General features: G+C 44.5%; 1 protein-coding gene across 2 annotated transcripts in view; it reads right to left on the reverse strand.

Annotated features, from left to right (window-relative positions):
* LRRC8C (leucine rich repeat containing 8 VRAC subunit C) overlaps positions 1-21,726 on the reverse strand; it is a 35,008-nt gene extending 13,282 nt beyond the window's left edge. Inside the window, exon 1 of one of the 2 annotated variants that reach the window (XM_029618386.1) lies at positions 21,379-21,726. The gene's annotated coding sequence lies outside the window, so the exon portion shown is untranslated. Of the gene's footprint in view, positions 1-21,289 lie in introns of both variants that reach the window. The other variant, XM_029618387.1, reaches the window with a different exon arrangement.
* Positions 21,727-22,268: the final 542 nt, after the last annotated feature.

Raw genomic sequence — 22,268 nt, forward strand, 5'->3', positions numbered from 1 at the left:
ATGGAGAATTATATTAATCTATTTTTAAAGGTTTTGAGAAGGAGTCAAAATCAATTCAGTCACCTACTAAGCTTCTGTCTAGAACTCAGATTTATATATCTTTGGGACGGTGGGGGCACAGCAAAAGGTTAAAATCTCTGTTTTGGATGCTATGTGATTAGAATTGTAAGAGCAGGTATTGCTTAGGCCCAAGTGTTTTGTTTTTCTATCCTATAGTTATGGAGTGTTTCTAGCAGTAGACGATGCTGTTATCAGTCAATGATCCTCCACTGGGGAATAAAGAATCTCCAAAACAAAATGAAGGCCAGTTTGGGACCACAGTCTCTGCTGACTTCATTATACCTGCAAAGCATCCACAGAGCATATACAAATCTTTCAGAAGTGGAGTTACCCAACAGGGCAGAAACTGGTTCCTCTAAAAAAACAAAAATCCTTCAACATTCTCTCTACTCCTTGAAAATTGCAAGAATCTAAATTCATGTGCTTTCTACAGGTTTCACTATGATCCTTCAATCTACAGTAGCTGCTGGATACATTACTGGTTTCCTCAGTTGTACACTCAATAATCTAATCCTTTAGATCATGCCTAAACAATGTTAGAATCATAAAAATTAAGAATTCTGTGTACTAGCCAGTATTAAAAATGTTATGATAATAAGCATTACCTGTTAGTTTTAATGCTGGCATTAAAGCATGTTTGAAAGTAAGGAAATGCACAATGCAGCAGCATTACCATGGCACAGGCCATGCTCTACATATTAGGTTAGGTTTCCTTGCGTTAACCAGCCGAAAGTGAAAGAGAAAACCGCTGTCCTCTCCCTTCCCACACTGTAAAAGTGCGTGGCCTCCTCAGACCCCTGGATCTAATCTGGGTCTTCTGCCTCCCATTTACCAGAACTGTTGGACCTGCCTGCTAGACCAAAACATGCGTGGCTGAGAATGTCAGCAGTGCCATTTTGGATACGCTGCCATGGCTGACAGGCTCTCTCCTGTCAGAAAAGATTTAGGTGGCAGGAGGGAGAGGCACCTGAATACATAAGTGAGGATCGGTTTTATAGGCCTAGAAGGCCTTTATTCAGTGGTGTACCTGGTGGCCTCCTTTTGTATTTTTTTTTTCAGCTGCACACAGATAGAAGATGAGAAGAGGTGAGAAATACCTGCTGTCTCTGTGACCTTAAGCATTTCTACAAGTAGGATGGTGGTGGTGTGGAAAGGCATGCGGGGGGAGGAAACAGAAATCTATTGCCCCACTGTGCGCCGGAAACCCTTGCTACACCACTGCCTTTATTAGACTGGGGATGGACTCCCCAAGAAGCCAAACTATTCCACAGGGAAGTGTTTCGGAGATTCTGAAAAGTTCCTTCATAGATTTGGGGAATTGGGTCAGAGCTTGGAAGACTCAACTGAGATGTCTGGACTAGTCTGAGTTGGAGGCGGGGTTGGGAAGAGCTGACTTAGATCCTGAGAGGGGAGCGGTTCTGGTGGTGCATTAAATAATGCATGTTGTACAAGGGTGTTAGATAATGCATGTGCTAAATTATATTAATGCACATTAACACACATTACATTTGGGTGGTAAAACTTGAGCCCTTTAGTACAGGGGATGGCCAACTCTGGTCCTCGAAAGCCACAAACAGGCCAAGTTTTCAGGATAACCACAATGAATATGCATGAGATAGATTTGCATGCAGTGCTGCCGCCAGCTGCTTCAGGCTTCCCCTAGGGGTGCATGCACCAGGCTTGCCACTTCTTAAAGGGCCCGCAGCGGGAATTCCCCCCCGTGGTGCCTCCTGACAAGGACGCAAGCAGCAATTTAGAAAACTGTGCAGTATCTATACGGAAATTTCTATATGTATGCTGGAATAATACAAACCATTACCTTTACATTTTCTGAAGTTTCAACACATTGATAATTTTACAAGAAAAGGGGAGATGAAAAGGAAAAAATCAAACAGAAAAAATAATCTGATAAGGGGAAACATATGCAATGCTTGATGAAGAGGGTCCGCTAAATTCTTAAGTTTGGGTGACCATATTCTGAGATCTTTTCCTCTGATCAGTTTGCATGCTTTAGATAAGTTCTAGTTTAAGAACTGAAAGAATTAAGAATTTAAAGTGATTCGATGGATTGCATTTGCTTTGATTATTTAAAATATTCAAAATATTGTTTCTCAATGGAAGGTTCCAGAATCCTATGCGACTTGTTCACGCCGCAACTAAGAACAAAATTAAACTTGGACACTGTTAAAGCATGAAAACATTTGATTTTGATCAGTTAAGATTCAGCTCCAGAATAAGTGGCTCAATGAATAACAGATTTTTTTGTATTACTAAAACAGAAAGTTAAAACAACTAGATCGGCACATGCACCCTGAGACCTGGCAGCTTAGTAGCAGAATCACTGCCTCAATGTCTAAAGATCACTGATTTCCATCCTGGGCAGTCTCATACGTGAAGAAAAGTCAAAAGTGGCTACTTGACACATTTTTAAAGAAAGGGAATGGTATAAGTATGCAGCAAGAAACCAGGAGACCAAGATTCAAATCCTGCTCCTTCCACTGATACTTTTTGTGATCATGGGCAAGTCACTTTCTCCCTCATTGTCTCAGGTACCCACTTAGGTCCAGATGTAATAAAGTGCATTCAGCAGAATGCACAGTTTTACCTGCAGTTGTATGCACATTTTTTGTCCACAAATATCACTCCTGATGCATCAAGGAGTTTTTCACATGCAACATTGAGTTCTATTTATCTCACTCACATGGAAATCCCATGATAATGAAGGCATTAAGTATTAGCATCAACTCCCCCCCACCATCCCTCCAATTCATGCTTTCTTAGCACAGGAATTTTACTCCTGGTCAGAATTGGAAGCAAACTTTCCAGCATTAGTGTCAGTCTATGGGTAGAAGCCAGATTTCTAGTGCTGTATCTATAATCGAGATTTATGCACATAGGCACAGATTTTAGAAACAGCACACGCGGGGTACATTTGTGCACGCTACCCAGTGCGCACAAATGTACACCCGATTTTATAACATGCGCGTGCTACCGCACGCATGTTATAAAATCCAGGGTCGGCGCACGCAAGGGGGTGCACACTTGTGCACCTTGCGCGCGCCGAGCCCTAGGGGAGTCCCGATGGCTTTCCCCATTCCCTCCATTCCCCCCACCTTCCACTCCCTTCCCCTATCTAACCCACCCCCCAGCCCTACCTAAATCCCCCCCCCCCTACATTTTTTTCGCGATTTACACCTGCCCCTGGACCGCTGTGCCGGAGGCCTTGGTCCCGCCCCCGGACCGGCGCCATGCCCCGCCCCTTTTTCAAAGCCCCGGGACATACGCGTGTCCCGGGGCTTGCGTGCGCTGTCGAGCCTATACAAAATAGGCTCGGAGTGCGCAGGAGGGGTTTTAAAGGGTTACGCGTGTAACCCTTTGGTCCCTGGCATCTTCCTGTCCTACAGCCTCCTTGCCACCAGAAGACCTCCACAAGCTCTCATCCCTGGCTAGCCAAGTCTCTCTCTTCTGCCTGCACCACATCCAGACTCCTGCCCTACTTAATCCTGCCTCTCCCATGCCTCAATGCTTCGGCATTATGTTTCCTTGGGCTCCTTGCTCTAGCCACCCGTGCATGTCTTGCAGCCTTTCCAGGCCATTCTCTGTATTTACTTTTGGCCTCCGGGCCTTCTGACTCTTGTTTCCTTGAGCCTTGTTCCTTGGCCTTGGACCTGCTGTTTCCTGGTTCCCTTGCCTGTCCTGTGCCCCCAGCCTTCAGTCCTGTCAGGCCTGAGACTCCCAGGACTCTTCTGTTTCCAGGCCTCCCCGTTTCCTAGCCTCTGACCTAGCCCGGAGACTTCTAGGTCTCTCCCTGTTTCTAGGACTCTCTCTGCCTTGCCCCTCGGGGCTTTCCTTGCCTACACTGCCTTCAGGCATTCTATGATCCATGTTCTGTGTAGTCCTTGTCCTGGTTTGTCTTGTCTTGTCCTAGCCTGTCTTGCCTCAGTCCCTGTGCCAGTTCCACTTTTACCTACACCCTGTTTGTGTTCTAGTCCACGCTTACCCGCACCCAGGTCCAGTCTGTTCCAGTTGTTCCAGTGCACTCCTACCTGCATTCAGTTCCACTGTTTCCTACACCTCGTTTCTGTGTTCCAGTTCCATGCTTACCTGTACCCAGCTCCACTCTGTTCCAGTGCACTACTACCTGCATTCAGCTCCACATTTACCGTCACTCTGTTCCAGTTCCACCCTCACCAGCACTTAGCTTCACTGTTCCAGTTCCACATTTACTTGCATCCAGCTCCACATTTACCTTCACTCTTTTCCTGTGTTCCAGTTCCACCCTCACCAGCACTCAGCTTCAGTGTTCCAGTTCCATGCGTACCTACATCCAGCTCCACATTTACCTTCAATCTGTTCCTGTGTTCCAGTTCCACCCTTTCCTCGCCGCAGTTCCAGTGTTTGAGCTCCAGTCCAGCCTACTCCTCACTCCATTACAGCTTCACTTCATCCCTGAGCTCCAGCACAGTCTGCACTTATTCCTCTTCCAGCCGGCCCACCCATGCTTAGCTCCAGCTTTGCTTTCCTGTGCCACTCCTGGAGGTGGTTTTCACCACACTCTTACTACAGCCCAAATTCCCAACAAACACACCTTTTTACTTCCATTTTAATTCACAGTTTTGGTGCTAAAAATTGTTCTTCTGTGTTCTGATACATGTGTCCTCTTCCTTAGTATCATATTTATCTCTTCTCCAGTTTCCCTGGTCAAGTCAATGTATATATTTTACAGCATATATATGTTTTTCTCCACTTTGTTTTCTTGTAATTAATTTAATAAATGCAAGTTTAAAAATGTGTCTGAAGGAAATGTACAGCATGAGGAAAAGGTCAAGATTTTAATTGGTATCCTCAAAAGCAAAATATTTGTCCAACAACAGTTGTTTGCCTTCATACTAAGCTAATCTATATCTTCAAGGGTGAGAAAATTACAGTATATATTATTTGTTTGATCAGAGAAACCAGAGAAGCAGTAAACTAAATATTTGCCTTCTTGTACTCTTTATATAACCTGCATGGTTTTGAAATGCATTTTCAACAATTTAACCTGAAAAAGTGCATTTTGGTAATCAACATACAATTTCGAGCCCTTGCGTCCGATGCAATAAATATTTGAGCACCAGAAATGCTCATTTCTCCATCAATGCACCCTTTTTTTTTTTTTTACGCTGCTCCAATGTTATTCTGATTTGAAATCTGCATCAGTAGCACAGGGAATGAATGTGGCTGTGCTCACCTTAAGAAAACAGGCGCTCATATTAGGAGCCCGTTTTTTTTGCATGCATCTTATTGTATCGACCTGTGAGTTTGCACCTGAGGCATTGGAAGATGAGGTGACTTACCCAAGGTCACAAGCAGCGGCAGTGGGATTTGCACCCCAGACTCCCTGGTTTGCAGCCTGCTGCTCTAACCACTAAAATTGCTACAATATATGCTATTGAATTGCCTATAGCTTTTACCCAGGTTAAGTGCACTCAACATGGGTAAATGGGCTTTTGAGAATTGCTTAAGATAGTATGCTACATTTGCATTTTCCTTTGAAAATTACTCTGTAAACTTTGTTTCTCCATAGACAAAGAAGGGGGGGGGGGGGACAGTTCTAGTAAGTCAGGCCCAGTTTGTGGCTATGGGAAAAGTGTTTAGTGCATCTGGCACTTGGGTGGCAGTGCCACGTAATTAGCAACATTCAGCAAATTCCTAGGAACAAAATGCTTATGTTGTAACCCAAGAGTTATATTGTTTAAAATACAAGGTTACAATTCCAAGAAACACCGAGCTGTAATTCATCTTCTTTTTCTTACTTCATTATCTGTTTGAAGATTTTCATGCTACAGTTTTTCCAGATAAGTCCCTGGGCTTGTTCTGTTTGATTGTTTGACAGTGTAATCCTAACCAGCTCAAAGTTTAAAACAGTGCTACCTACAAAGTCAGGAAAGCAGATAACCTATTTATGATAATAAATAAGGACTTTTAACTGGGTACAGTTACCAACTCTGAATGTTACAGGCTTAAATTCACCCCAGAACAACAGGGCTTTAAAAAGCATTACATATTTCAGAAAGAAAGATAAGACTCCTTAATTTCTACTAATTTATTTAGCCTCAAACCATAATAACCCGAAGAAACTAGGAGTAGGTATTTTGTTTGCTAAGCATGCAAATCTGAACATAATAGGTGATTAAAGAAAAGGAAGGTACATATTTTTCAAGGTAACATAAGTAAAATTACTATTGCCTAAAATATAGGCACCGAATACAGAGCTGGGCATTTTTTATGATGTGAACTTTACAAAAGTTAGCTGCTTTCACATTTGGGGCATTGATTCTAGGGGCAGATTTTTATTTAATTTTGTCTCTCACTCTTGATAATACCTTCAGTCACAGGCATAGTCTGAAGTCACACAGACTTAATCTGAAACAATTTTTGAAGGATTTGGGGACTAGAAGACTCCTGGAGAAGTTTACACCCCACACAAAGAATCTGTGCCTTCTATTCTCTCCCCCATGATTCCCGCTCATGCACTGATTTTCCTCTTTATTGAATATAATCCTTTGAAAGAAGCAAAGAATAGAAAAAATGCTGGAGTCAAATCATGCTTGATCCTGGACTGAGTTGGGGGTAGGGGAGAATTAGTCCAACAGCAGGGAAAGATAGTCTGGATCTTAAATGAGAGTTTGTTAAGAGACGAGGAGATAAAAGAAGACATAAAAAAGAAGATTCAAGAATCCTTTGAACCAAATGATAATGATGAACCAGAGCCGGGACTGCCTTAAAACTGTCCTCATAGTTAAACTCTTTGAAAGAGCCATTCGGAATAAGAGTGAAGAAAAAACTATTATAGAATTCACTCTGCAGATAAGCCATCTGGAAGCTCTCCATAACAGGAGTGGCTCAGGGAAAATGTTGAGAGGATTGATTGTATTACGGGGAAAGCTCTAGACAGCTTTGCCAGTTGATATTGATTTCAAACTTCAGGAAGCCAAACACAAATTCTACGAGAGAGAAAATAAGGTTTAGAGATTCCAGGCCAATATGGACAAATCTAAGACATTAAACATTAATCTGGATAGAGATACTCTAACAAGAGTACAGCAAAGTTTCACATTTAAGATGTGCTAAGTGGTCTTTAAAATAATGAGAGGTCTTGAACAAGTAGATGTGAATCAGTTATTTACACTTTCAGATAATAGGACTAGGGGGCATTCCATGAAAAGTTAGCAAGTAGCACATTTAAGTCTAATCAGAGAAAATTATTTTTCACTCAACATACAATTAAGCTCTGGAATTTGTTGACAGAGGATGTGGTTAGTGCAGTTAGTGTAGCTAGGTTTAAAAAAGGTTTGGATAAGTTCTTGGAAGAGAAGTCCATTAACTGCTATTAATCAAGTTGACTTAGGGAATGGCCTCTGCTATTACTGGCATCAGTAGCATGGGATCTTCTTAGTGTTTGGGTAATTGCCAGGTTCTTGTGGCCTGGTTTGGCCTCTGTTGGAAACAGGATGCTGGGCTTGATGGACCCTTGGTCTGATCCAGCATGGCAATTTCTTATGTTCTTATGGGTACTTGAGAATAACTATCACTAATAATAGAGACTTTCTTTATAAAGCAAATTATCCTGAATTATTAAATAGCTTACAGGAAGATTTATTGCTATAGACAAGCTTTAGCATTTTGTGGATTGGAAAGATTGCAGGGCATCACTTTCAAATACTTCTTATCAAAATTCCCCTAGAAGTGTTAAAATGTGTCTCAAAAAATAAATAAAGTATTTCATTACATTAACATAATCCTCCCAGAGATGCCAGATCTATTTTATATAATTCTAGAGGAGGATTGGGTGTTTCAAACTTTAAACATTATTAGCATGCTTGCCAAACTAGAGCAATGTTTGAATGCTACATCTTCCAACATTAATAAAATGGATTTGAATGGAACAGTTTTATGCAAGGGATGTGTCATGTAGCTCTCTCTCTCTTGGATATCTCCAAAAATCTGACTACATGAAAATGAAGTGCATCCCACTACTACTCATATGCTTAGAATAGGGGATAAATGAAGGAACTTGTTAGAGCTGTGTAGAAAATTGATCTCTTGGATGTCCGTTAGACACAATCAGCTATCTCCTCCAGGATTAAGATCTCAGACATTACTAAAATGGGAAGTGAGAGGATAGGTCTGGTATGTGACCTAGGAAAGATGAAGGACTGCGAAGAACTAAAACATGACTTTCAATTATCCTCATCAGACTGATTCACACGAGTTCAAATTAGACATTTTGTTAGTCATAAAGCAATAAGGGCATCCTTGGATAAGGAGCACACTAGAAAACCTGTGTTTGAGAAGCAATTCCACTAAAAATAGGAACATCGGTATATAAAAATTATAAATAAATAAATAAATAAATAAAAATGTTCTCTAGACTCGACTTAATTATTGAGGCAAATTTTATAACCTGTGCAGGGAAGGTAGAGTCTCCATGTAATTTTTACACACAGACTTTACTCCCACATTTTCAAAGTGAACTTGTGAGCATACATTTGCTTTGAAAATGCACAGAATGTTATGCCTGCTCTCTGTAGGGAGTAACTTATCTGCATACTTCTGAAAATAAAAAAGTCTACACCTTAAACTCCATTCCAATTTTATCCCCTGGAGTGCCTATTGCCAGTGCACAGAAAAGTACTAGCAACAATAACATGGAATAGTCTTAGTTTTTGGGTACTTGCCAGGTTCTTATGGCCAGTATTGGCCACTGTTGGAAACAGGATGCTGGCTTGATGGACCCTTGGTCTGACCCAGAATGGCATGCTCTTATGTAAAGTGGATTACATACATACTTTTATGTATGCCCGATTCACATTGTGTTACAAGCTGATATTTTATAACAGCTTGTAACACAATTTGAGTCATCTTTAGCTTACTGGAGGACAGAGTAGGCTGGACTCCAGCTATTCTTCTATAGACTTTATTATTTTTACGGGCAAATTAAACCACCAAAAGCCTGCTTATCGCAGCAGAGCTGGCAACAGAAATGTAGTGGTTCACAGATATGTAGTTTCAGCAAAGTTCGAGCTTTCTTTTCTCTCATCTAGGGCCTCCTTTCTCTCTAGGCCTGGCGGCTTATCCTTCTCCCCATGGGAAATGCCCTGCCACCAGGATTCCCTCGTGGCTGTCTTAAGATGGACCAGACTAAATGCCTAGCCTTGGACCTTTAAGGAGGATCTAATGTACACTCCTTTACGCAGCCATTTACGTGCATAGAACTTTGCTTTATGCGCATAAGTGGCTTTGAAAATCAGGCCCATCCTTTTATTAGATTTATAGACATTGCCTTCTTTCCAAAAATGTGCATGTAGCAATATAACAAACACAAAACATGAAATACAGAAATCTATGAAGACAAGATGTTAAAACCAACTTAGACATCTTCGCTTGGGAACATAATCTGATTTGCTCTCTGTCCCACAAATAATGGGGACTTATTAAGAATAGATTGGGGAAATCCTCAGTTTGAAAATTATATTAGAAAATGGTTATAAAGTACTATGTAGATAAGGGTGCTTCACTATAAGGCCCGGTAGCCAGTGGCAGCTCATTGATCCTGTTTCCCTAATATACCTTTCCCTGCCCTCCTACCCCATTTGCTTCAGAGGCCTGCTTCCAGCACCACCTCTGGAAGAGCTTTCGTGTTTTCCTCTGGCATCATCTGAGTTTGAGCCGCGTGGTGCCCCAATTCTCTGCTGTTTTTGCGAGACTGCAAGAACAGCATGGGAGTTCAGGCACCACGCGGCTCAAACTCATCGAAAGTCTCCTTATGCCAGGAGGAAAGAGACCAGCTGTTCCGGAGGTGACACCGGCAGCAAACCTCTTGAGATGGTGAGGAGGAGATGGAGGTGGAGGCTGACCATGGGAGAGATCACAGATTTAGATGTTGCCTCACACCCCATGGACTTTGTAAGATGTACCTGAAGTTTTCAGAGGATCATTAGCGAGAGAGAGTGTGGCTTAAGCGGCACCAAGCCGTCTATAAGAAGGGAAAGTCCAAAATAACTTTGGAAACATGTGCAATGGTACTTTCACCACATCACTGATGTGAACCTTCTGTGGGATCTGAATATCTGCCAGTTGAAGGGCTTTATACTAGATGTAGTAACATTTTGCAGTTGTTGGAGACTGTTCAGTGTGTAATAGCAGCCCACTGAAAAAACTCCAGCTCCTTCTCCCTCTCGTGAGTAATTCTATAAACCAAATCTGCGAAATCTTTGCCACAGAAAAGCTAATTCAGAAGGGAAGGTAGTTCTAGTTCCTATTAATATGGAAATCTGGAACAGAATTCATGAATCATGAAATAAAAGATTGTGATAGCCCATCCTGATCACTCTCTAGATAACAAGGCTGTACTCAATGAAACCAGAATGCTGGGGACGACATCTCTTTTCTTCCCTTTTTCATTATTGAGGAAAAACAAAGCTATATATGCCTTGATGATACAGAATAACTGAACAGGTATAGAATGTTAGAATATTGGCATTAGAAAGTCTGGGATGTATTGTACAAATGAAACTGTTTTGTATAAAAATATATTAGCAATATGTGTATGTAATACACAGATATGGTATTCTTAGAAAAAAAAAAAAAAAAAGAAACTGTGGTATTTGTCTACTCCTGACCCTGGTCATCTTTATTAGGGATGCTTTCTAGCCCCCAGTAAAAGAAAGAAATTATTTATTGCAAACAAGCAAATGACCTCTTCATAGTTTACTTGGAATCAAGTAATAAGAATGCTGCACGATTACTCAGCCCTGCTACACAGGATGGTGCCTTTTCCTGTTTCTTTTTACACTTACAAGCCACAGACTTAATACATGCAAATTCACGCCTCCTGTACAACAAACTAAAAATAATCTTTGCTTCTCATTTTCATAGATAATGGTGATTTTATTCAAGAAATAATATGTTATCACACTTAGTGCACACACATGAGACAGTGTACATCCTTCCGTCGCTCGGGCTGCTTAAAGAGTATACATGACAAGAAAAACATGCACTAGTTTTTTTGCTGAATTTGTAGTAAAAAAAAAAAAGAAAACATTTTTTCAACCAATAAATTTCTCCCTGAATCCTGGCCTTCCAGGTCTCAGCTCCACTCAAATCTCTGCTGTTAGGAGGGGAGCAAAAGGGACGCACCATGAACTGTCATTATTTGCCAAGTACTTTCTCCTTTCTATTCCCTCCTCCCTTGACTTTCCCTCTTTTGAAGCACTGCTCATTGGCTCAGAATGAGCCCCAAGCCCTGATTCAGCTCTATGGCAACAGGCTGCGGCTTCTTAGCCTTGAATCGACTGCCGCATCAAGTGATGCCTTTGGGGGTCCAGGAATACCAGCGGGTATCACTGCAAGGAACCATCCCAAATTATTTCCTAGCATCTATCAGCAGCCAGTCTTGCAAGTACACATCTGGTCCAGGGACTGAACTTATTCTCCTCTGGGCCACACAGCTGGCCTCAAGAACACAACATTATTGCTGAATACAAATTAAAGTGTTGTTTTAGTAGCTATTGAATGCCTCCTTTATTTTTGAATAACGCATAATTAAGCTACAGTACTTCTAAGCATTGCATAGTCCTAATTTTACTGCTAAATATCAGTGTTGGGACCAGCTTTTTCTGTACCTGGGGCAGATATTCAGAATTACGCCCCCACCCCTTTGATTTACCAGTGGCTGCTCTGGCACTATGGGTTGTTTTTTTTTACCAGTGGCTGCTGCATCACTATGCTTTTACCAGTGGCTGCTCCTGCACTACACTTTTATCAATGTCTGCTGCAGCACTATACTTTTACCAGTGGCTGCTCTGGCACTATACTTTTATCGGTGTCTGCTGCAGCACTATACTTTTACCAGTGGCTGCTGCAGCACTATGCTTTTATCAGTGTCTGCTGTGGCACTATGCTTTTATCAGTGGCTACTCCAGAACTATGCTTTTACCAGTGGCTGCTTCAGCACTATTTTTTACCAATGGCTGCTCCAGCAGTATGCTTTACTAGTGTCTGCTGTGGCACTATGTTTTTACCAGTGGCTGCTTCAGCACTATGGTTTTACCAGTAGCTACTGTGGCACTATGCATTTACCAGTGGCTGCTCCTGCACTATGCTTTTACTAGTGTCTGCTGTGGCATGATGCTTTTATCAGTGGCTACTCCGGCAATATGCTTGAACTAATGGCTGCTCTGGCACTATGCATTTACCAGTGGTGCTCCGGCACAATGCATTTACCAGTGGTGCTCCGGCACTATGGTTTTACCAGTGGTGCTGAGGCACTATGCATTTACTAGTGGCTGCTACAGCACTATGCTTTTACCAGTGGCTGCTCTGGCACTATTCTTTTACCAGTGGTGCTGCGGCACTATGCATTTACCAGTGGCTGCTCCAGCACTATTCTTTTACCAGTGGTTGTTGCAGCACTATGCTTTTATCAGTGTCTGCTTTGGCACTATGCTTTTATCAGTGGCTACTCCAGAACTATGCTTTTACCAGTGGCTTCTACAGCACTATGCTTTTACCAGTGGCTGCTCTAGCACTATGCATTTACCAGTGGTTGCTCCGGCACTATGCTTTTACCAGTGGTTGCTGCTTCACTACACTTTTACCAGTGGCTGCTCTGGCAGTACACTTTTATCAGTTTCTGCTGCAGCACTATACTTTTACCAGTGGCTGCTGCAGCACTATGCTTTTATCAGTGTCTGCTGTGGCACTATGCTTTTATCAGTGGCTACTCCAGAACTATGCTTTTACCAGTGGCTGCTTCAGCACTATTCTTTTACCAATGGCTGCTCCAGCTAGATACTTTACTAGTGTCTGCTGTGGCACTATGCTTTTACCAGTGGCTGTTCCAGCACTATGCTTTTACCAGTGTCTACTGTGGCACTATGCATTTACCAGTGGCTGCTCTAGCACTATGCTTTTACTAGTGTCTGCTGTGGCATTATGCTTTTACCAGTGGCTGCTCTGGCACTATTCTTTTACCAGTGGCTGCTCCAGCACTATACTTTTACCTGTAGCTATTCTGGCACTATGCTTTTATCAGTGGCTACTCCGGCACTATGCTTGTACAAGTCATTTCACCCTCCATTACCTCAGCCACAAACTTAGGCCCTGATTTACTAAGACGGTAACTTTTAAACTGCTGTGAGGGGTGCACATGTAAGTGCCTATGCCGGCTCACGCTAATGGGCGTGGCCATTTTATAACATACGCGCGCACATGATCACATGGAATAAAATAGGCTGCCCGTGCATACCTGTGCGCAGAATTTTATGAGGGCGCTCGCATGTGCACGCAAGTGCCACCTCTACCGCATAAAGAGGGGGATTTTAAGAGATACAGGCCAATGCGATTACCAGTTTCCACAGTTCGTTCCCAGTTCGCCCAGATTAGGATTTCCTAACCCCCCCCCCCCCCAAGCTAAATAGCCTCTCTTTTATTCTGTTAGCTCTGACCCTTAAAAAAACCACTGACTAGCCTAGATTTTTTTATTTTACAACTTAACACCATCCATAGCAGAAGTAAAGTTACGTGGTAGGGGACCCTGGCACACACTTGGGCGGGTAAGTATTTATGCGTAAAATCTATATAAAAATCCTGGAATGCCCATGCCCTGCCGAGACCATGCCCACACCCTGCCCCTTTTTATGAAAAATATTTTGTGCACATACATGCGCACCTTTTAAAAATCCATGCAGCACGCGCAGGCAAGACTTCTGCGCGTTATATCCTGGCTTTGGCATACGTAGGGCTTTTAAAATTCTCCTTTAATGCTTTATGGGGAGGAAAATGCTTAGTAAATAAGGCCCTTAGATTGTAAGCCCTCTAGGGCCAGGGAAAATACTTACTGTACCCGAATGCAACTTGCCTTGAGCTACTAATGAAAAGATGTGAGCTAAATTTAAAAAAGATATTCCACTAGGCCCCTAACCACACCTTATAGTGGGAAAACAGAAGAAGCTGGACTGCTACCAAGCCTAAACAGTAAACACTAATAAAATTCTTCTCTGTCACACACCAAATACAGAATAAGAGATCACAAATTAGAAATATGCAGACAAAAACTGAATTCTTTGATCTGCTAATCACCCCAGCTTCCCAATTCTTCCCCCTCCCCCCACCAGGTTTCTGCTCCCTGCAGACAGGAACAGAGCGGGGAAACAAGAGAAGAGGAGAAGCTGGAATAGGAGGCTCCTCTTTCCTTAGCACTGTGTTCTGTCTGCTCCAGACTCACTTTCCCTCCCATCCTGTTCCTTGCATGCGGCCTGGAAGGGGAGGGGCTGGAGCAGGAAGCAGAAGGCTGTTCCCTACCTGCCTGAGATTAGGGGCACTGGCCCTTAGTGGCAGAGGTAAAAACAGCCTTGCTGATGATGCCTCCTTCAGGTTGACATTGGGGCAACTGCCCCTCCTAATCCCAGCCCTGCTAAATATTAACAGGCTGATGCAATAGTGCACTCAGCCGAGCACATCCACAACCCCAGAGCAGGCATTCATTTCTGAGTAGCCCAAAAAGTGGCGATATTAAGTTGGAGGAACAAAAAGGACGAGAATGTTAAAAAAAAAATAATAACAATTTTTTTTAAAGTGTGCCAGCGGTCAGGTTAGGAAAAGGGACGCTCAATTAACCAGCATCCATTTTCCTAACCCGCAGACAGCCAGTTCTCCTGGGCGCCCGCAGCCAAGGAGATGCTAGGGGCGCAAATCTGTCCCTTGTGCCTCCTTGGCAGCGCGACCCCTCATTTAAATATTCAATCGCGTGTGCCCAGGAGAGGTGGCCGGGGGCGCGTTAGGAAAGCGGGCGCCCAACAATGAGTGCCCGTTTTCCACGCTGATTTATTGGATCGGCCTGTAAGAAAGTAGCATCATCAGAGCTCCAACTGAGGGGAAAAGTAAAGTGACCTAAAAGTGGAAAAATATGTATATAACTTAGGCACCAGCCAAAAATGTTTACAAGCCAGGACATTTTTTCGGGACTTTTGTTGCCTGTTTGCTTTATTTTGTCATTTTGAGGAGTTTTTCTTATTTTGCTCTCTATTTTTATGTTTATTTTTTAGGAGGGGTTTTTTTTTTTTTTTGGCTTCTTTTCCTTTCCTGTTACTTTTAATTGCTCTCTCTCCTCCCAACTTCCCACCTCTTCCACTCTCCCCCGAGCGCTCTCTCCACCTCCCAACTCCCTTCCTCCCAGAATTCTCTCGCCCTCCCTCATCCTTCCGGTCATTCTCTTCCCCTTCCCCTCCCTTCCAGCACGGCAGTAGTGGGCCTTAGTCACACCGGACAGCTCAGCACCTCCGGCGGTGGCAGCAGAAGTTCTCAGCAGCAGGGCACCCACCCCCAACACCGGTGGCAGCAGCGGCTTCTCGTGCTTGCCCCCCCCCCCCCCCCCCCCCACCTCTGACTGCATCTGCTCTGCCTGACCATGGCAGCAGGCACCGAATTTTAGGTGTTCTGGTACCTTTTTTTTTTTTTTCACAGTCCTATCTCAGGTCTTTGCTTATTCTGAGTTGGCACCACCCAACTGCACAACTGTTATCTGAACCGTTCCATATACACTACAGTAATACATGGCACACTGCTGGACTCCTGATATCCACAAGCTGCTGAGTCATCCAACAACCAAATAATATTGATTTTCCTCATAATGAGTTCCCTTAATTTCTCCTTATATTTTAAATATTGACCAAGACTAGGAAAATGTCGTTTTTTTCTTGACAGGCGAATTAACTGCTTTTCCTATCTACCTTCAGTCTACATTGCCCCATTTGTCGGTGCTATAAGCAGCTCAGAGACTTGAATTTTCCATTTCCATTTTCAATTTGTACCTTGCTCTTTTCCAGAGCAGCTTACAGCATAATAAAAAGAGACAGAATGATGCTTGCCTTTCCGCTAAGCTGTCTCCCCCCTCCCTCCCAAGCTTCTCCAGTCGGTCGGTCGTGCTCTCCGTTCCCTCGAGTTTCTCTCCTATTTTCCTTGACTGCTGAAACTCAGAGACATGTGAGAGTGAGACAGGAATGGGCTCTCAGATACTTTGATAGTGGACTCCCCCAAGACTAGATGCCAAGTCTCTGGATGCCCCCCTCTCCTTTCTGGTTCTGTCTTGGAGCAACCAAACTGCCTCTTTCCCTCTTTTGGGGGGGGGGCTTCTTAACCCTTCTGCTTCCTCTCTATCGCTTCCCCTTCCACCTTTCCATATCAACCCTGCATCTCCTGCCCCCATCTCTCTGCTCTGTCTTGTCTCCTCCATGGACATTGCCTCATCTCTCACTACCTGTCCTGCCCTCCCCCAGGCCTCTTCTAGGTTCTTCTCTCTGGGGCCGATGTAATGAGGTGTGCGGCACAACCGTGCACTGAAATTCAGCACACAGCTTTTTTTTAACCCATGCAATAAAAGTGTAACTCTCGATGCAGTAAGCATATGATAGGCTAATGCACTGGAACTTCAGAGAGAAAACTCGAGTTAAAAATGTGCACTCAGCCTTCAGCCTAGGCTACTTGCATATTTTCTCTTGGGGGGGGGGGGGGTTATGCACACAGAACATGATTTATGCTCCTTTATGCCCCTAAATCATGAGGTGGAGAAGGGAAGAGCTGAGCCCGGGAAAGGCAGTGAGAAACTCGGCTTCAACAAGCGCAGGGACCTGACCATGGTGGTGCCCCCCAGCCACCCAAGCCCTCGGGCCCACATGGCAGAGGTAAGGCTGGCTCCCAGCAGAGCCACCCCTGACCAGGGAGGGAGCAGGATCTAGCCTCCAATGATGGTGCCGCTGCCACCCTCCTCCTCCAAGCTGGGCTGCCCGAGCTGAGCACCAATGGTGACGGTGTCCAGCGAGCAGCACCCATTCTACAACCGAATGCGCAGCGCCAGACTGCCATCGTTTTAAAAATATTTAAAAAGGAAAGATGGAGAGGAAGGGAAGAGTTACGCACACAAGTCACCTTTTCTGAGCACAAATCCTGTGTGCAGGTCACGGTGCCAGAACTAAAGCTTCTGCCCATAGACTAATACTAGTGCTGGAAACTTTACTCTGGCTCTGACCAGGAGTTAAGCTTCTAGTGCTAAAACATCAGTTGAGCCAGTCATCTCTCTGCATTGGGGGGTAATAGATAATGCCATCATTAACATGGGATTTGCTTGAGAGGGTGCTAATTTGTATGCACACTATTGTGCATACATTTTTTGTGTGCAAACCACCCTGCTGCATTGGGAATTAAGTTTGCGCACAAAAAATGTGTGCACATCTGCAGCTTAATCCATGCGCTCCACGGCGCATCCCTTATTACTTTAGCCTCTCTGTCTCTTACTATCAGAGCTAAAAGGACTAACTGTACTGTCTGTGGCATCTCAGCCAGCCATATTTAGGCTGCATGCTAATATCAGAGAGTCAAATTATGGTGAATGCTCTTCCCCCTCGCTCTGAAAAAAATCCAATGCCACAAACTACAGTTATTAAAAATACTGCATTGTGCATACAATACACAGCGTAATGTTTTACATCATCATATGGCCTAACAACTAATAACTAAATACAAAAATGTTTTCCTACCTTTGCTGCCCCAAGATTTTTTTCTCATTGTGCTGATCTACATCTCCTCTGCTTTCTCCTGTTAGTTCCATTTCCTGGTCTTTTCTCTTTTTACCATCATTTCCTCTTTCCCACCTTCTCACTGTATTTTAGCATCACACTTCTTTTCCTCTCCAGTTTTGTTTCCCCTCTATCACTTCTTAAATTCTTTTCCTCCTTTCAAGCTCTCCCTACATCTTTCACCTATCACCACCCCTTAATTTTCCCTCCCTACATGTCCATCTTCCTTTTTACCTATCCTTCCTCCTCCCTCTCTCTCACATCCTGCTCATCATTTTCTCTTGACATATCCTGTTTTGCTTCTCACACCCCTTCTCAGCCACATCTCATTTCCTCTCTTGTTCTCGCCCCCAACCAGGGTTCTATATTTCACACCCTACACCCTCTCACCCTTCTTACCCCTGCCTCTACCTCCCCCTCTTTAAGATGTTCCTCTCCCCCCATCACACCTTCAGGTTCCTCTCTCCTGTACCTTCAGAGTTGTATCTCCCCCACCCCCCTTCATGTTCAGGAGATCTCAGGCAGGGTAATAGGAGGCCAGCAGTGAATGGTACTGACAGGGGAGGAGAAATTGTTGGAAATGGGAACAAGCACACTCATTCTCGCCCTGTGCTATCAGTCTCTTGCTACTGCTGCTCTGCTTCCTGGGGGAGGGAGGCTGTGGAAATGGAAGATTGGATTCTCATTAGTGGGTGCAAAAAAACCTTTGTTTTGACTTGTGCATAATGGAAGCCTGCATCCACCGCACCCCTAGTTTCAACACCTATTTGACAGCTGGTAGGATGGTCTCCACCACCTTTCATCTCCTCTGCAGGCCTAGGCGCCACTTCTCTTTTCCTGGGTGGTGCTCCATTTTGCGGACCTCCCCCTCAGGTTTTCGGAATGCTACACTTCCATTCACAGTCCAGGCTGCTTCTAGTTTAGTGAGGAAGCACACTGGGAGGAGAAGATGTGCATCTGGGAACAGTGAATGGTGCGCTCTGAGGTTCTTACTGCTTCTGATTCTGCCATCTAGCAGCACCCTGGGTGGGTGCCCCCACTCATACGCTATCAATTATTATAAGATTGTTTACAAAAATTGTTTACAAAAATCTGTTTGCTGCATTCTTCAGCATATTCTTCAGTCTATGATGTCAATTGCATCTATTATTGTTTTCTTCATTTAATCTGTTAGGCTATAAAAATAGTTGTATAAAGGGCCAAAGTATCTAACACTAAAAATATCTACTCCAATGTGCAGTAATTTTGCTACAGGAAGGTTAACTTAAATCAGGCTTCATATACATTATGTTGCATTCTAAGGGTCCGATGTACTATGGATGCATTGAAATTAGCATATATGCTAATCCATGTTAGTATGCATGTTAATTAACACATAATGTACAAATGCCCTCAATCAGCCAAGAAAGTGCATTGTTAAGCAAGTATGCCAGCTCGTTGTGTTAACAAACATGCCAACATATGCTAAACCATTACATAATATGCTAATGACCTCATTAGTTAGTTATTAGTTCATTATGTACTAAGGCTGACTGAGTAGAAGTTCAATATAAAATGCTCTTTTAGTGCTTTGCATGAATTTTTTTCAGGGGGCTATTGTAAACTATTATTAGTGCACCAATCTGGCATGCTGGCAGTTTACTACAGGGGAAAAGCCACGTCCAGGGACTTCCTCCAGATTAGCAGTAAAAAAAATGCCCCCTTTACCGAAATCCATACTCACCCTCCATATCCAAAGAATCATTTCCCATCCTCAGTCCCCTTTCCACCTCCCTTAATGTATCCAGAAATATCCCCTGATCCCCTAAATGGATCAGCAACAAAAAAAAAATGCCAGTCCCCACCAAAGGTTTGGAATACACAGCGGGCAGAAGATAAGGGTCTTTATCTGTTGTCAGCCCAACATCCAGTGATGCTCTGGCCTAGCTTATCAGGGGGCTTTGAAGGCTTGGAAGGATGGGAGGTGGGAAAGAGGGGCTGAGAGGTTTATTATTTCTGTTATCAGCAGGGTGGGAGGAAGGATTGCAGGCAGGGAGATCAAGAAGATATTTTTGCTCACCTGGGTGGAAGGGAGGTTTGAGGGGCAGGGATGTGTATTTTTTTGGCTGGGTGGCAGGAAGGAGTGGGGGAATATTTCTTGGCACATCAGGATGGGAGGGGGTGTATGTGTTTTTTGCTGATCTGGGTTAGAAGGCTTAAGAACATAAGAAAATGCCATACTGGGTCAGAATAAGGGTCCATCAAGCCCAGCATCCTGTTTCCAACAGAGGCCAAACCAGGCCATAAGAATCTGGCAAGTACCCAAACACTAAGTCTATTCCATGTAACCATTGCTAATGGCAGTGGCTATTCTCTAAGTGAACTTAATAGCAGGTAATGGACTTCTCCTCCAAGAACCTATCCAATCCTTTTTTAAACACAGCTATACTAACTGCACTAACCACATCCCCTGGCAACAAATTCCAGAGTTTAATTGTGTGTTGAGTAAAAAACAACTTTCTCCGATTAGTTTTAAATGTGCCCCATGCTAACTTCATGGAGTGCCCCATAGTCTTTCTATTATCAGAAAGAGTAAATAACCGATTCACATCTACCCGTTCTAGACCTCGCATGATTTTAAACACCTCTATCATGTGGTGATTATTTTTTTTGTCCCTGTGCTTAGCACACAAGCACGATACACACTGCACTTTTCCCAGCACTCCTGCGCTATGCACATGATTAGTGGTTTACTACATCTGTAGTAAAATTATTCATCTACACTTACCCTAAACTGCTAATTTTAGCAAGCATTTTTAGCACAGTTATAGTACATCGGCCCCTAAGGCACTGACAAAATTCTTGATAATGGCTTTCTTTTATGTGTAAAACTAGAGGAAACATATTTGATCTGGCTAAAGGTTCCAGTACAAACCAAGTAACTCAGAGTCATATTTCAAAGATTTTGTTTCCGATCTGTATTTGTTTCCAGGCACAAAATGAAGAAAACAATGCAGTCGTATAGCCCATGTGCATATTAGGAGTTTCTGTTCATTTCTTAAACTCCTTTTCCTTTCTGCTCTGCAAAAAGCCTCGGCTGCCGCCTCCCCGTCTCGGCCGATCTTATCCCAGGTTACCTCCACTGGCTCCCAGCCCGCCCGGACCGGCGAGATAGCTGGACCACACGTAGGTTGCACAATGAATGAATCTGGACAGTCGTCCCACAAACTAAAAACAATAGCGCTTTAAAGTAGTGCGAGGGGGGAGGGGGGGCAAGAAGTGTGCTCTACCCGCCCCAGCATCTCCTCTCCTGGCCCCTCAAGAGACTGCGCCACCTTCCTCCCACACCCGGGACGGGCCGAGCCCCTTCATTGCCCCCCGGGTCGCACGGAGTCCGTACACCCCCCCCCCCCGCCCCCGCCCCTCCATCACCGGGCAAGGAGCCAGCCTCCTCATCCCATGTGTCCGGGACGAACCAAGCTCCTCCAATCCCCAGAGAACGGGACCTGACGGAAACGGGGGAGGGAGAGAAGGAAGGACCGACACCCTCCATCTCGCCACAGAACGGACAGACCCCCCCCGACCCATCCACCAGAGCCTCTCCCGTGGCGCGCGGCGCAGCAGCAGCACAACACCTGGCTGGCGCCCTCCGCTCCCGGGCTACCGGAGACTCTCGCCCGCGCCACGCCGGGCGCGCATCACGCGTCGCTCGCTCGCCCCTCACCTCGCCGCCTGTGTGTCAGCAGAGTGCGCGCCGCGTCCCAGAGAGAGAGAGAGGGTGCCGGGAGGGGGAGCGAGGTGGGCGGCCGCCGCCGCCGCTGAAGTCTAGAGCGCTGGGCCGGGCGCGCTCGTCCTGTCCCCGGGGGAGGGCTGCGGCCGCAGGGGCTCCTCCGCTCTGGGCTCGCGCAAGGCCCGGCTCGGCCAGGGGGGCAGCAGTGACGCACGCGCTGCCCTCGCGCCTCTCTCCCAGGGCCCGGCCCCAAGCGGGGGCTCTTCCTCGGGACGTGAGAAGTCACTGGCCGTGCTCTTCGGAGGAAGGAGCCAGAGAGAGAGAGAGAAAAAGTTCCTCTCGCGGCTGATAAAAATAGATAACAATGCGAGGAAAGAGCGAGGGGCGCATCTGTTTATGCCATCGCGCTGAGATTCACCTCTTTCTCTCCCCCCCCCCCCCCCCCTTCGTCCCTGAACTGGGAGTTTTTACATAACCGATTTGGTTCGAGATAAATCAGTTTTATCTGAAATCAAAATTGTTAATAAAATTATAAATAGAAACAGTAATTGGCTTAGAGCTAGACTGACTGTTCAGGCTCTGTGTTGCCTGGGAACATAAAGCCTCTATTTAGGACAGTTGTTTACCGGACGTCAGAAAATAAGCAGACTTTCAGAACCAAAAAAGCACACCCTAAGTTCCTGTTAAGTCTTCTGTGCAGAATCCATGGCTTTTGTACACCAGTCTCGTGCACACCCCCTCTTTCTGCAGCACCCTGACATGTTAACTCCCACCCTGCGTTTTCAGTGCTATTAATACCAAGGAGATGTTTGAACATTTCAGGATGCCTAGTTCATTTCTTTGCTACACTTGGATGCCCAGTTTTGTTCATATGACTGTATGCA

The sequence above is a fragment of the Rhinatrema bivittatum genome, chromosome 10, assembly GCF_901001135.1.
Source record: "Rhinatrema bivittatum chromosome 10, aRhiBiv1.1, whole genome shotgun sequence".
Taxonomy (NCBI): Eukaryota; Metazoa; Chordata; class Amphibia; order Gymnophiona; family Rhinatrematidae; genus Rhinatrema; species Rhinatrema bivittatum.